At 46.7% G+C, this 12,314-nt stretch overlaps 1 protein-coding gene across 1 annotated transcript in view; it reads left to right on the forward strand.

The window, feature by feature from the left end:
* The window catches only part of STK35 (serine/threonine kinase 35), a 44,957-nt gene that overhangs the window by 15,547 nt on the left and 17,096 nt on the right, over positions 1-12,314 (forward strand). The window lies entirely within an intron of this gene.

Below are 12,314 nucleotides of genomic sequence, written 5' to 3' on the forward strand. Positions count from 1 at the left end.
CATGGCCTTCAATAATTGACATTCCATTATAGGTACAGTAATGTAATCATTCTCCCACTTCAGATAACAGATGTCCATTTCTCCATTTTAGATACTATAAACAGTGTGTGAGTGAATATTTTTTAGAGAAATCTTTGCTTATTTAACAGATTGATTGTGGGCTTTCATTTGTCAAGTACCGTACTAGGCTCTGGGATAACAATGGTAAGCAAAATCAGAAACATGCCCCATCCTCATGACTTCTGCAGCTTAGTCAAAGAGAGAAACATTAAATCAGTATTTATCATAGTTGCTTTACAACGAACGTAAGGAAATTGACCTTTCAGGGAATAGTGCCCAGAAGCAAGAGTAGGGAATTGGAAGCAGAGGGGAGCATCCCAGGTAAAAGGCCTAGCCTCTGCAAGGGACCTGAAGCCAGCGGGAGCCTAGCATATTGGAGAGCCTCCAGCAGTTTGGAGTAGTGAAGGATGTAGTAGACAGGTGGTAGCTGGGGAGGACAGTGGCCTACTGGAGCGTGGATAGAGCTGAGGTGGAAAATCCAAAAGTGTGTATGTACCAGGAACAGCACTGGTAGTTCAGTTGGACCAGAGTCTGAGATGTGAGCAAGGGAAATAAGACTAGAAATAAGGTGAAACATGGGACCCTGGAATTTGACCTTGACTTAGTAGGCATTCGGGAGCCATATGCAAACCAGAGAAGAGCAATGTAGCATTGAGAGCTTCAGCATGTGTAAGCTGATTTGAACCGGAGATTGGGAGACCAGTTGGACCAATTATTTGATTCACGCTAGTAAGGGATGTTGTTGAACCTAAATGTAGTAACACTGAGGGTAGAGGAGTGCTTGGATCTTTGGGGCAGAATTGGCAAGGCAACTGGCCAATATCAAAGTAGAAGGAAGTAATAGATGTAGGGAGATTAATGTCAGTAGATACACATGCTGGCTAGCGTATTGGTCAGATATGATTCATTTTCCTTAAAGGGAATGGAAAAGAAAAGAACATTGAATACCAATGGTATTCATTACCAATTCATTACCAATTCATGGTAATGAATGCTAGGTATTTTCACATGTGCCATTTTGTTTCACCTTTGCAACCCTGCAAGGGTTAAGTCATTTACCCACGATCCTACTAATTTAAGGGCAGGTATATCTTACTCATCTTCCTTCTCTCCCCAGCCCCTTTTTTCTTGGTATCAAGATGGCAAGCTGGAAATAAGCTAGTCTTAGATTTTGCTGAAGGCTTGAGAAGAGGTGATAGGGGGCGGAAGCTGATTCCAGTGGTCATGAGGAAGGAGCCTCAGCTCCTAGGGCACAGAGCCCTCCATTACCTAGGTGGGTTCTTAGTCCCTTCTTTCCCTTCATCACCCTCACATTTCTGGTTGGTATTGGTTAATGCTGATTTGAGCCTGGTTATGCTTCAGTATTCAGTGAACTTACTTCTCAAATGAGTCACTCCAGGTTTAATTCTTCCATTCCACAAACATTATCTTCCAGGTGCCAGGCCAGTTTGTCCTACTGCCAAGTGAGTAAGAGAACAGCGTTCTTAAAGCTAGGTTTGGGGTAGTACCATGTTCGAGCCTAAAAAGGGTTGGCTAGACAGTATTTTAATTGTATTTCATGCTGTCACTTTCCATTTCCATCTCATCTTTTCTACTTTAAAAAAACCTCTTAGAATTCAAGTTTGCCCTGGGGTAGAAAGAAGGTTGTCATTGGAAGAGGGATCTGAATTTGGGTTAGGATTATGGCGTTGTCATAACTAATTGAAATCATGGCTCCCATTTGGACACCCACACTTATGATTTGTGCTTTGTTGCAGGGCAAAGTTAAAGTTAAAGCTAAATAGTAGTGATTGCTTCAGGTAGGAGAAATAGGTGACCTTGGGATGGGAAAAGATCAGAAACATAGTTAAGGCCAAGTGTCCCAGACTCTGACAACTAATGAGGACAGTGCTTGGTCAGTTGGTACCTATCCTGCCCTGTCCTAGCTGGGCACTTAGAATTGAGGGCCGGGTCCAGGGCCCTGGTCTTTGTGACCAGGAGCTGAGCCTTGTAGTGCCAAAGGTTCAAATCAGTTGTGGTATAAATTGAGTATTTGGCTGGTTAGAGAATTAGAGGCTTGAGCTGGGAGGAACTATTGAGTCTAAACTCCCCTCTCTCCCAATCAAGCTTTATAGATGGAGAAGCTAATTCCATATATTCATTCAACATATTTATTGAGAAACTATTTGCCAGGGGCTATTTCAGGCACAGAAGATACATTAGTGAGCAAAACCAACAAAAATTCTTACAGTTGTAGAGCTTACATCTACTGGGGAGACAGACATAACTTAGCTGTGGGTTAGTGGAGGGATGTAGACCCCAGGATAAGGGAGATCAGAATGCAGGGAGGTGAGGGATGGAGGTGTACTTCCAAGTGGAAGAGATCAAGGTTGATCTTCTTAAGACAGTGACCTTTGAGCAAAGGTTAGAAGGAGTAGAGGGAGTGAACCATGAGGATTTCTGGAGGAAGAACATCCCAGACAGAGGCAATAACCATTATAACAGCTTGAAGGCTAGATAGAGTGAGCAGGGAGGAGAGTATAGGAAAAGAAGCTAGAGAGGTAATTAGGAGTCAACTAGAATAGCCCTTGTAGGCCACTGTGAGGATTTTGGCTTTTAATCTTCTGGTCATTGGTGTGTTTTCAGCTGTGTGATATCTGATCTTTTGAAAGGATCACTGTACCTGCTGTGCTAAAAGTAAACTGAAGGGAGCAAATGAGGGGATGAGATGGGAGGCTACTATGATAACCCAGGTGAGAGATAATGGTGGCTTTGAACAGCAGAACAGGGGAGGTAATGATTGGATTTTGGGTGAATTTTGAAGTCAACCAACAGGGTTTCATGCTAGATTGAACATAAGATGTGAGAGAAAGGAATTAAGGATGACTACAAGTTCTTGGCCTTGGAAGCCATTGGAAGGATAGAGAGGATCAAATGAGATGGGGAAGACATGAAGAAGAACAGATTTGGCTGGAGAAAGTTAGGTCTTGGTCATCTGAAAGTTTGGAATGCCTGTTTAGAATCCAAGTACAGAAGTTGAGGGACTTCCCTGGTGGTCCAGTGGTTAGGACTCCACACTTCCACTGCAGGGTGCATTGGTTCCGTCCCTGGTCAGGGAACTAAGATCCCACATACCCGTGCGGCTCAGCAGAAAAAGAAAAAAAATCGCTGGTGACCAAGTACAGAGGTCGAGTAGGCTGTTGTGTGAGTCTAGAATTCAGAGGAGAGAATGGTCTAGAGGTACTAATTTGGAGATGACCAAGGTTCTAAAGTGGGCATAGAAAAGATTTCAAAGCAAAACAGAGCTTGGAGAGAAGGAAAGGAAGCCAGAGGTATAGGAGACCTGGGCATGGTGTCCTGGAAGCCAGGTGGAGAAAAGACCTCAGGAGGAGGAAGGAATCAGCCGCGGCGTGTTCTGTAGGTAGGCTGAGTGAGATGAGATGAGACTGGCCACTGATCATTGGATTTAGCGATTAGGAAGTCATTAGTGTTCGTGAGCAATTTTGGTGGCTCATAATGAGAACCCTAACTAGAGTGGGTTTCAGAGAGAATGAAGGGGAGGAATCGGAGACCGTGAGAGAGTAGGCCAATGATTCTCAAAGTTTTTGGTCTGAAGGCCCCATTGCACTCCTGAAATTGAGGATTCCAGAGTTTTTGTTTTGGGTTATATCTATGGGTCTTGGTATTAGAAATTAAAACTGAGAAATGTTTTAAATGGTCCTTTCAAATGAGTAGTAATTCAGTTACATATTAAATACATAATTTATGAAAAATAACTTTTCAAAAACATTTAGTGAGTAGAGTGGCATTGTTTTATATTTTTACAAATCTTAACATCTGCCTTGATAGTCAGCTGGATTCTTATTTGCTTTTGCTTTGTAACCTGGTGCTATGTCACTCATCATGTAACTTCTGGAAAACTTCACAGTACACTTGTGAGAGAATGAAAGTGGAAAAGGCAAATAACTATGAAAAGTTTTGGCTTCGTGTACTCCCAAGCTACAAACCACATTTTGATGCCTCTTCCTGAGGAATTTTACTGTGAAGGGGAGCTGAGAAGTAGGGAGAGACCTAGAAAGAAGGGACTTATTCAAGGTCCCAAATGAAGGGGCAGAACTTGTGTGTCCTGATTCCTGGCCAGCTTTTCTACGAAACTTTTTGTCGTGGGTCAAACTCTAGCTGCATAAAGGACACCCAGTCGTTCCCAGTAGCAGCGTGATGAAGGAATGGTGAAGGAACGCCTCAGCAATCTAGGATTGTAGATTTCAGAGTAATGTTTAAATTGGGGCTAAATGGTTTCAGTTTTTTGCAACCATGAATGGAATTGCACTTTGGGTTGGAAACATGGGATTCCTCTGAAAGGAGTGTTGCCTCGTGGACTGTCCAGAATCGAGTCCCACTTCTGTGCTTTACTGGCTCTGTGACCTCAGGCAAGTTATTTTACCTCTCTGGGTTTCATCATCCATAAAGTGGAGTAGATCATACTTATCTGATTGAGGTTGTTGGGGGAGTTGCAAGAAGCTGTGAAAGTGCCCCGTAGAAACTGTCTAAGTGAGACGCTGGACAGTGCAGTCTTAGATGCACGCTTGGGCTTGAGGTGGAAGCGTTGTCTTCTGTTCCTCTGAAGATGGTGGTCTTTAGTTGCCTTGTTTCTGAGGACTGCCAAATAGCTTTCTTCTTTGAAACAAAGCTATAGTCAAGGCAACTCTATCCAATTGCTTGTTCCAGAAAAATGTATCTGTTTTTAAAGGTTACTCACTGAGGGGTCCTATCTCTCCCTTACTTGTCACTTTTTGAAGATGTTTAATAACCCCTAATGGTTCCTACCAGCCAGCCAAAAGCCTTACCCAAAGCAGGAAGCCAGCCAGACTGATGTTCCAGGTACCACTGCCCACATGTTACCGGGGAGGTTGTTGTGGGTTAAGGAACTCTGCATTCATGGCCAAGTTTGCTGTCTAATACACAAACCTCAGTTACCTAGGGCCTTTTGAAGCCAGGGCCTTGAATGATGTTTATTTGGAGTGGGCAGCTCAGGTCTGCTGAAGGAAATCAGATGTTGTTGTGACCTAAGGGGTCATAGAAAATGTTCTTTGTACCATATGCGATCTTGGTAGCTGCCCAACATCAGAAAGAAATCGGGCCTAATTTCTTGTTGAAGTAAAAAATGATATACTATTCCCTGGCCTAGGGTCCAAAGATGTGGCTCTGGGCTAACATGCTGGGTATCCGGTTGGCCCCTTGGCCTGGGCTTCAGATTTTGTTTCTGTTTTATGAGATCTGAGGTTTTTTAACATGAGGATTCCTAAACCCCTAGTCGAGCCCCTTTGCTGGAGATTGAAAAGCTTTTTCAGCTCATCTCACAGGCAGCAAGCAGCACATATGCTTACACTGAAGCTGTAGAAGCCAATTCAGATCATTCGCTTCCTTTCGGCTGGAATTATACCCAAATTGTGTCACATTATAGGTATCAAGTTAATCAAAAGTAAGACTAAAAACTTAAAAATGGGGGGAAAATGTTTAATTAACGTGGTTTGTTTTAAACAACAGAGTCTTCAAAACAGAGTCCGGGGTAGGGGGGTGGGTGGTGGTAAATTTTAAAAAGATTTTAAGTGCGAAATTGGGAACCCAAGACTAGGTAGGTCTCCAGGCCCCATCTCTGAGTGTGACTTCCTGACCCAGCCATCGGAACTAACCCAGGAACACATAAGACAGGCCTTTCTCTCCCAGGACTGCCTTCCCTGTGGGAAGGGGCAGAATGAGACCATGGGTGAGACCTAGCTTCTGGGAATGTAAGACCCCCATTTGGAGCCTCACCTCCTGAGTCTAGAAGGCTAAGGCTTTGATGGAGGGCAACAGTGCCAGAGATGATGATAATTAATGGATATCCCTGGGCTGGGTGCTTTATGACCATTATTTCATTTACTTCTTTTCAAGTAACTTCCTGAAGCTCTCAGAGCTAGTAAGGGTCAAAGCCTAGATTTGAACCCAGGTCTAAGTCCATGGTGTATTGCCTCATGGAATTGCCTATAAATCTCAAATGTTTTCAAAATTCAACAAACAGTTGAGCCTCACGTAGATTGCGCGGCACTAGGTGGGGCAGGAAGTGCATTCTGAGTTGAGTAACGTGGACCCGAGGAGCCTGGCACTTAGTCGGTTTCCAGTTGGGAGGTGGTTTCTTCTACTCTGAGAAGGTTCAGAGCGTGCTGGTAAACACCTAGGTAGCCCAAAGGACAGTGATGGAGGAAGGCTTCCCAGAGAGGGTGTAACTGCCGAAGAGACCCAAGTCAGAAGTTTGATTCTCACAGCCCAGAGGCTCATCCCTCTTAGTGTCTGGTGGAGCCTTGAACTGCCCAAAGGGAGGATGGGAGGAGTAGAAGAGGGAAGTGCCAGCCTCACCCTGAAGTGGATGATTAGGTCCTTGGAAAGAATGGAAGTTTTAGTTAGAGAGATTTGGTGGTGGTGGGGGGGGGGTGTATTTAGCCAGTGACTATTAATTCTTAGATCCAAGCAGAACTAGAACTGGTGAGCATCTTTTGAGTCCCTGTCTATAAATGGAGGCCCCAGCCTTGCTTTTACCCTGTCTCACTAGACTTCACGGGGCTGTGTGAGAGCAGAGGGTTGTGGGTTTGCTGCTCTTTTCCCTGGGAATGTAAAGCTCAGCGTTCACTGAAGACCCAGCAGTTCTAGGTACCACTGGTATGCAGTGTGCAGGCCATCCCTTGGTTCTGGGTCTGTCTACTGGTGTTTCTTGGGAGATCCCCCAGGTGGGGAAGGCTGGTATTTGTAAGGCCAGGCAGCTCCCTGGGCGCCAGCTTTTGCCCCCGCTGTTGCCCTCTCTGTCTGTCACTCCTGCTGTCTCAACACAAGGAAACTGAGCTGTCTGTTATGTAATGGGGCTGGTTGCCCACAAGGATAATCTGTCCCTTGAAGCTCTGCAGGACATCAAAGCATTCATGAGGGGACAGGCCTGCCCCAGGGCTGTTGTTGCTCACATTCTCCTCCTCCCTGGCATCCTTGGCTCCTCTCAGCCTAGGCAGCATCCCTTCGGGCAAATCAGAGTAGCTCCTGTAATCCTCCAGCTGTGAGCAAAGCTGCCTGATGGTTGGGGTCTTTCCAACTCCCATTTCCTCTTACGCTAGGGACACAGATACTCCCTCCAACAATAACAGCTCTGGTTCTAAAAACCTGTTTTGAGGGGCCCTCTGACTTGTGCAGGGCAGAGGCCCTGCCCTTTTATCTCCAGCCCTGAATTAAGTACTTTTACATAGAGTATCTTATTATCACATCATCTGCATAAGTGTTCTGTTATCTGCCATCATTCTGCAGATGAGGAAGCTGAGAATCATTTTGACACAGTTTTCAGAGGCAGGATACCTGACTGGAAATTCCACTGTTCTATCCTGCCTCCTACAGCTTCTTTGAAAGCAGCTTTTGATGGGTTTATAGGTGAGTTCCCCCTCCTATTAGCTCCACACGAGAGGCCCCCAGGTATTAGTGTCGGTGCTGCCCGTGGGCATCTTTCGGAGTCTGACAGTCTCGGCACAGCACACCGCAGCAGGGCCACCTTCTGCTCCTTCAGGTGAGATCACCTGTGTGTTGATTCCTCTTGTGTAACACTGATACAGCCTCGAACATGGGCAGGCGAGGCAAGGCTGGGATGGTGAGGCACCCACATAACCAAGGGCCGGGCGACAGTGGCAGAAGCCACACAAGCAGGCAGAGGTTAAAATTCCCAAAAGGTTGGAAAGTGGGAGACCCAAAGTGCATCCCCCTTGGGGGCAGCAGGAAAGCACTGGCACTGAGGGGGTGCTGACAGGACAGTCTGTGCACCAGGACAAGGAAGGGCTCTGATGTGACCCAAAGGCACCCTGTTGTCTCTGTTCCCCGGGACCTGGCAGAAGCCCGTTCTAAGTGAGCTTAGCCTGGACACTTAAGGTTGATGAGGATCCAAAGCAAAATGGCAGGGTTGCTGGGTTTCTCCCTGACCCATCTTCCAGCTCATTTATTGACTCTTGACCAAAGCCGAGGGCTTTCATGATTCGTCCCTGTTGTTGATGTGGCTGTCTGCAGCCCTGTGTTGCAAGATTCTGAGGCCAAGTCAGATTTGGTGAGCAGGAGCCCTCGTATGACAGGCGCTTGCCCAGCGGTGGTCTTGATAGTGTAGACCCCAGTGCTGTCCTCTAGGAGCTCACAGGTTAGCTGTGGACCTGAGACAACATTTAGTTGTAGAAATACAGGAAGAAATACAGGAAGAGAAATACAGGAAGCCTGGAGAGAGTGGAGGGAAAGCTTCCTAGAGAAGGTGGTGCCTTGGGCTGGTTCTTGAAGGTAGGTTTAGGGGCACCTTGTAAGCCAGGTGGTAAGTGAGGAGGTCACATCTCAGAGTTTGTGTGGAACTCGCCCTGGCACACTGAGGCTTTGTTGGGTACAGGACTTAGCTGGTAAGGGGAGAGGGGACTGTCGTAGTGAAATCCCCAGTCGGAGGGGCATTCAAGATGAGGACCTGGAGAGAATGCCCAGGGTTCTGTCTTGATAAACTAGGGCAGCAACATATAAGCTCCCGGCCGCTCTTCTCATTTCCACTAGTGAGTCTTCTGTGATTTTACAAAATCAAAGGAAATGGAGACCTCCTCCAACATTTCTAGGATTCAGAGGCATGCAGGCCTTAAAACTGCCAACGAAGTTTAAAATAAATCAATACCGTAAAATACTGCAATGAATTTCCCAACTTTAAAGGAATTACGCTTTCAGTTACAGGTGCCAGGGGAAAGCTGTAACTCAGTCTGCATCGTACACAGGTCAGAATTCTGTAGTTTGTTTCTTTGTAAAAGGAAGTGATGTCTCGGGACTCAGGAGGAATGGATTAGAGCCACCCAGGCACACCTTAGGGCATAATGAAGAAGATGAAAATGCTTCTATTTTCCCAGGCTGCATAAAGGAGCCAGATGTGGGGCCTGGGCAGGTAAACTTATGAATGGTAGGTAACCTTGGCTTTTTGTAATTCTGAGGCCTGGCACTGGAGCAGTAGTCGAAGGCAGGTGAGCTATGGTACATCATGTTGGATTTTGGTATTGACCCTCTGTTCCAGTGGGAAAGACACAGATGATGTGAGCCAATTGACTCATTCCGTGTTTACTTCCATACTTTTGCAAAAAGGAAGCCCTTAAATATCATGTACAGCACGCTTTTATTTTTTTCCTTTCTGCTTTTTTCGTACATGTCTAAGGCATGTCCTCCCAGAGAGTTCCAGTCTAGGGCAAAGCTAAGGCATGGACTGAAAGAAGGGTAGTGCTGTCAGATCTTGGCAGAATACATGGGCCTTTCCAGCACAGCCCAGCCTTGTACCAGACATAAGGAGAGCTGGAAGTGACAACTAAAGACTCATTTGTTGTTAGTAACCAGATTGCAGGCTTGGATGTGATGAATGTTTGGAAGGAACGCTTGGTTTGCATGGGACAGCGGAAATAAGTGTGAATGTACCACACCCGAGGCCAAAGAACAGGGTGACTTTCACCTTCCAAAAAAAATTGCTTGCGAGTTTAGGCCAGTTGCCCAAACTGAAATCCAGATGTCACCACTGAGGTGATCCAGAGATCCTCCTCCCTCCCCCACCCTGAGCATCTCGGGGCATGGGCACCAACCAGGCGTAGCATGGAGAGCCTTCGGGAACACGTCACTCCAGCCCAGTGTTTTGGAAGTCCTATAGCGGAGGGACACCTGTCCCCAGAAGTCCAGTTTCCCACCTACTCTTAGAATTTCGTTGAGATGGTCATACGATAGTGATGACATAGGCAGACCCAGATGTGCATCTTCAGAATCCACAGACTCATGTTACACACCCTGGGTAAAGTTTAGAAAGATTGCTTCCATTTTATTGGTGGAAGGAACTGAGGGTGTCAGGAGTAAGAAGTTTTCTACTTAATGGATCCAGAGTCTATCCTGTGACCTTGAAGATATCAACATGCTATTGCCACATTCCTCCCTGCTCCTCCTCACCAGCTCGCACCCCCCCAGCACACACACAGTGTCCACGACAAACTTCAGCACTGTTGGTTCTCAAAGTATGGTCCCCAGACTGGCAGCATCTCCAGGAAACTTCTTAAAAATACGTATTTCTGACGCCACCTCAGACCTACAGAGCTGGAAGCTGGGGGTGAGTGTTTCAACAGGAACCTCCAGGTGATGCTGATGGCACGCTCAGGTTTGAAAACTGCCCTGGCAGAAGAGGGTAAAGGCACCATCTGCCTAGCATCCCACAATTCTTCCCTTAGAAAGCTTGCATCGAGGCCTGAGAACTAGGAGGGCCTGCCAGGTTCTAATTCGGGCTCTGTCTTCTGTACTTACGTAGCATGGGGCTTTGGACAGGTCACGCACTGTAGGTCGTGGTTTCCTCATCCAGAAAACCAGAGTATAAAAGGTGGTCCTCTTTCCCCTCCTCCCTCAGCCCCGGCACATTCAGAGTTCCACAGTGGGTGTGGTTCTAGGACGCGGGGACTCCTCTAATTCTTGCTTAGTTTCTGCCTTGTGCATTTGTCTTGAGGATGAGGTGAGGCCCTGTGGCCATCTGCTCCTGGCGGGAGGAGGAGGAGGAAAACAATTAAACTTCTCCTCGGGCTTCCCAGGCCCTGGGGAAGTGGGCTTCTAAGCCGTAATAACACTGAGCGTGTTACCGGTGCCCTCCGGAGAGTCATTCAGGGACATAACAGATCCCTGTGAGGCTGCTGTGATAGGACAGGAGGTCACTGTTAGAGGAAGGGGAAGTTGAGGGGCAGCAGGCATAGGAAAGGGGGAAGCAATGGGGTTGGAGTCGGGCTTAGGTCTCTGAGTGGAGTCTTAGACGTGGCTTTGAACCAGACTAGGAAACTTCACTTATTCTTTCCAGGCATGTATTAAGTACCTGCTGTGTGCCTGGTGTGGGCCGTGGAGATAAATATTGCTCCCGGCCTCAGTCCATCTAAACCTCAGGCATCTCTCTGAGTCTTGGAGTCCTCATTTATTAAGTGGGGTTGCCAGCACTTACCCATAGGCTTTTCGTGAGGAGTAAATGAAAAATTCATGTAAAACTAGCCTAGGGGTGCTGGGTATGCAGTAGGTACTCCACAGCTGTTGAGTCCTGCCGTTCTTTAATACCAGTTGTTGGCCATGCTGGTAACAGAGCTAGAAGTTGTATCTCAGAATGTGTGCAGGTTCTTGGCTCCCCCAGCTCCCCCCCAAAAAAAAAACACTGAACATAAAGCGTCTTCATGGGCACGGAGTGACCTCCATAGACCCAGGGTTGCCTTCACAGCCTTTATTTGATGGCTGAGTCTTGCTGTGTTTTGTTCTAACCACCTTTGTAATCAGCTTCTCATTAGTTGACTGATGTATCTGACTCTTCTGAGTCTGTATTTGCGTATTCATTCTGCTGTAATTATGTCTCAAGGACATAGCATTTTGTTTTTGTATTTACTTTTGCTTTTTAGAGCTGAAAACCTGTGCTGTCACATGGGCAGGCTGGTGGTTCTGCCAAAGAGCAGCTTTCTAGCGCTGGCATCTCACTGTTTTTTTTTTTTTTTAATAGTTACATAACATCAGAACCATGATTGCTGGCTATAAAATTGATTTTGAGAGCCACTTTAATTTGTAAATTGGGAAATACTTTCCATTTGGGGTTAAGGAAAGGAGTACAGGGGAAGGAGGTAGAGGGAGAAGGTCTCTAGTCTGTTGCCTTCAGGTTTCTAAGTGCAAATACCAGGAGCAGAGGGGTGGCCCTTCCCTTAAAGTCAGTCCTTCAGCTGTCCTGTCGTGCCTTGGTTTGAATTCTATATAGGCCTTGGGGTGGAGGATGGCCCCACCTGCCTTCCACCAGATCTCCTTTCAGGAACCCAGGAGAGTCCCTTTTTGCACTTGTTTAGCAAATGCTTAAGGAGAGCTTTCGCGGAGAGCTTTTGCAGCTTGCTGGGGGTCTTGTATGCACTTGTTTCTGTATAGGATCAAGCCTGCTACAGCCTGGAGCCTTTATCATCTGTAAGGCATGGTGGGGAGGTGCCAGGGAGCACCTTCTCTTACCTAAACTTACTGAGCACAGGCTGTTTACCAGATTCATACTCTCCCCGTTTACTGTCTCGTTAAATCCTCACGTGCATCCTAGGTACGGTGTCCGCCCTGCTCCCACTCCAGAGAGTGATTTGCCCCACTGGCCACGTGGCTAGCACGTGCCAGCTCCAGGCTAAAGCTCGGGTGTCCATGCTCTTTTCCATCGAGCTTCCGAAGATGTTGCAGCACGGTACTGTCTT

The sequence above is a fragment of the Eubalaena glacialis genome, chromosome 13 (genome assembly GCF_028564815.1).
Source record: "Eubalaena glacialis isolate mEubGla1 chromosome 13, mEubGla1.1.hap2.+ XY, whole genome shotgun sequence".
Taxonomy (NCBI): Eukaryota; Metazoa; Chordata; class Mammalia; order Artiodactyla; family Balaenidae; genus Eubalaena; species Eubalaena glacialis.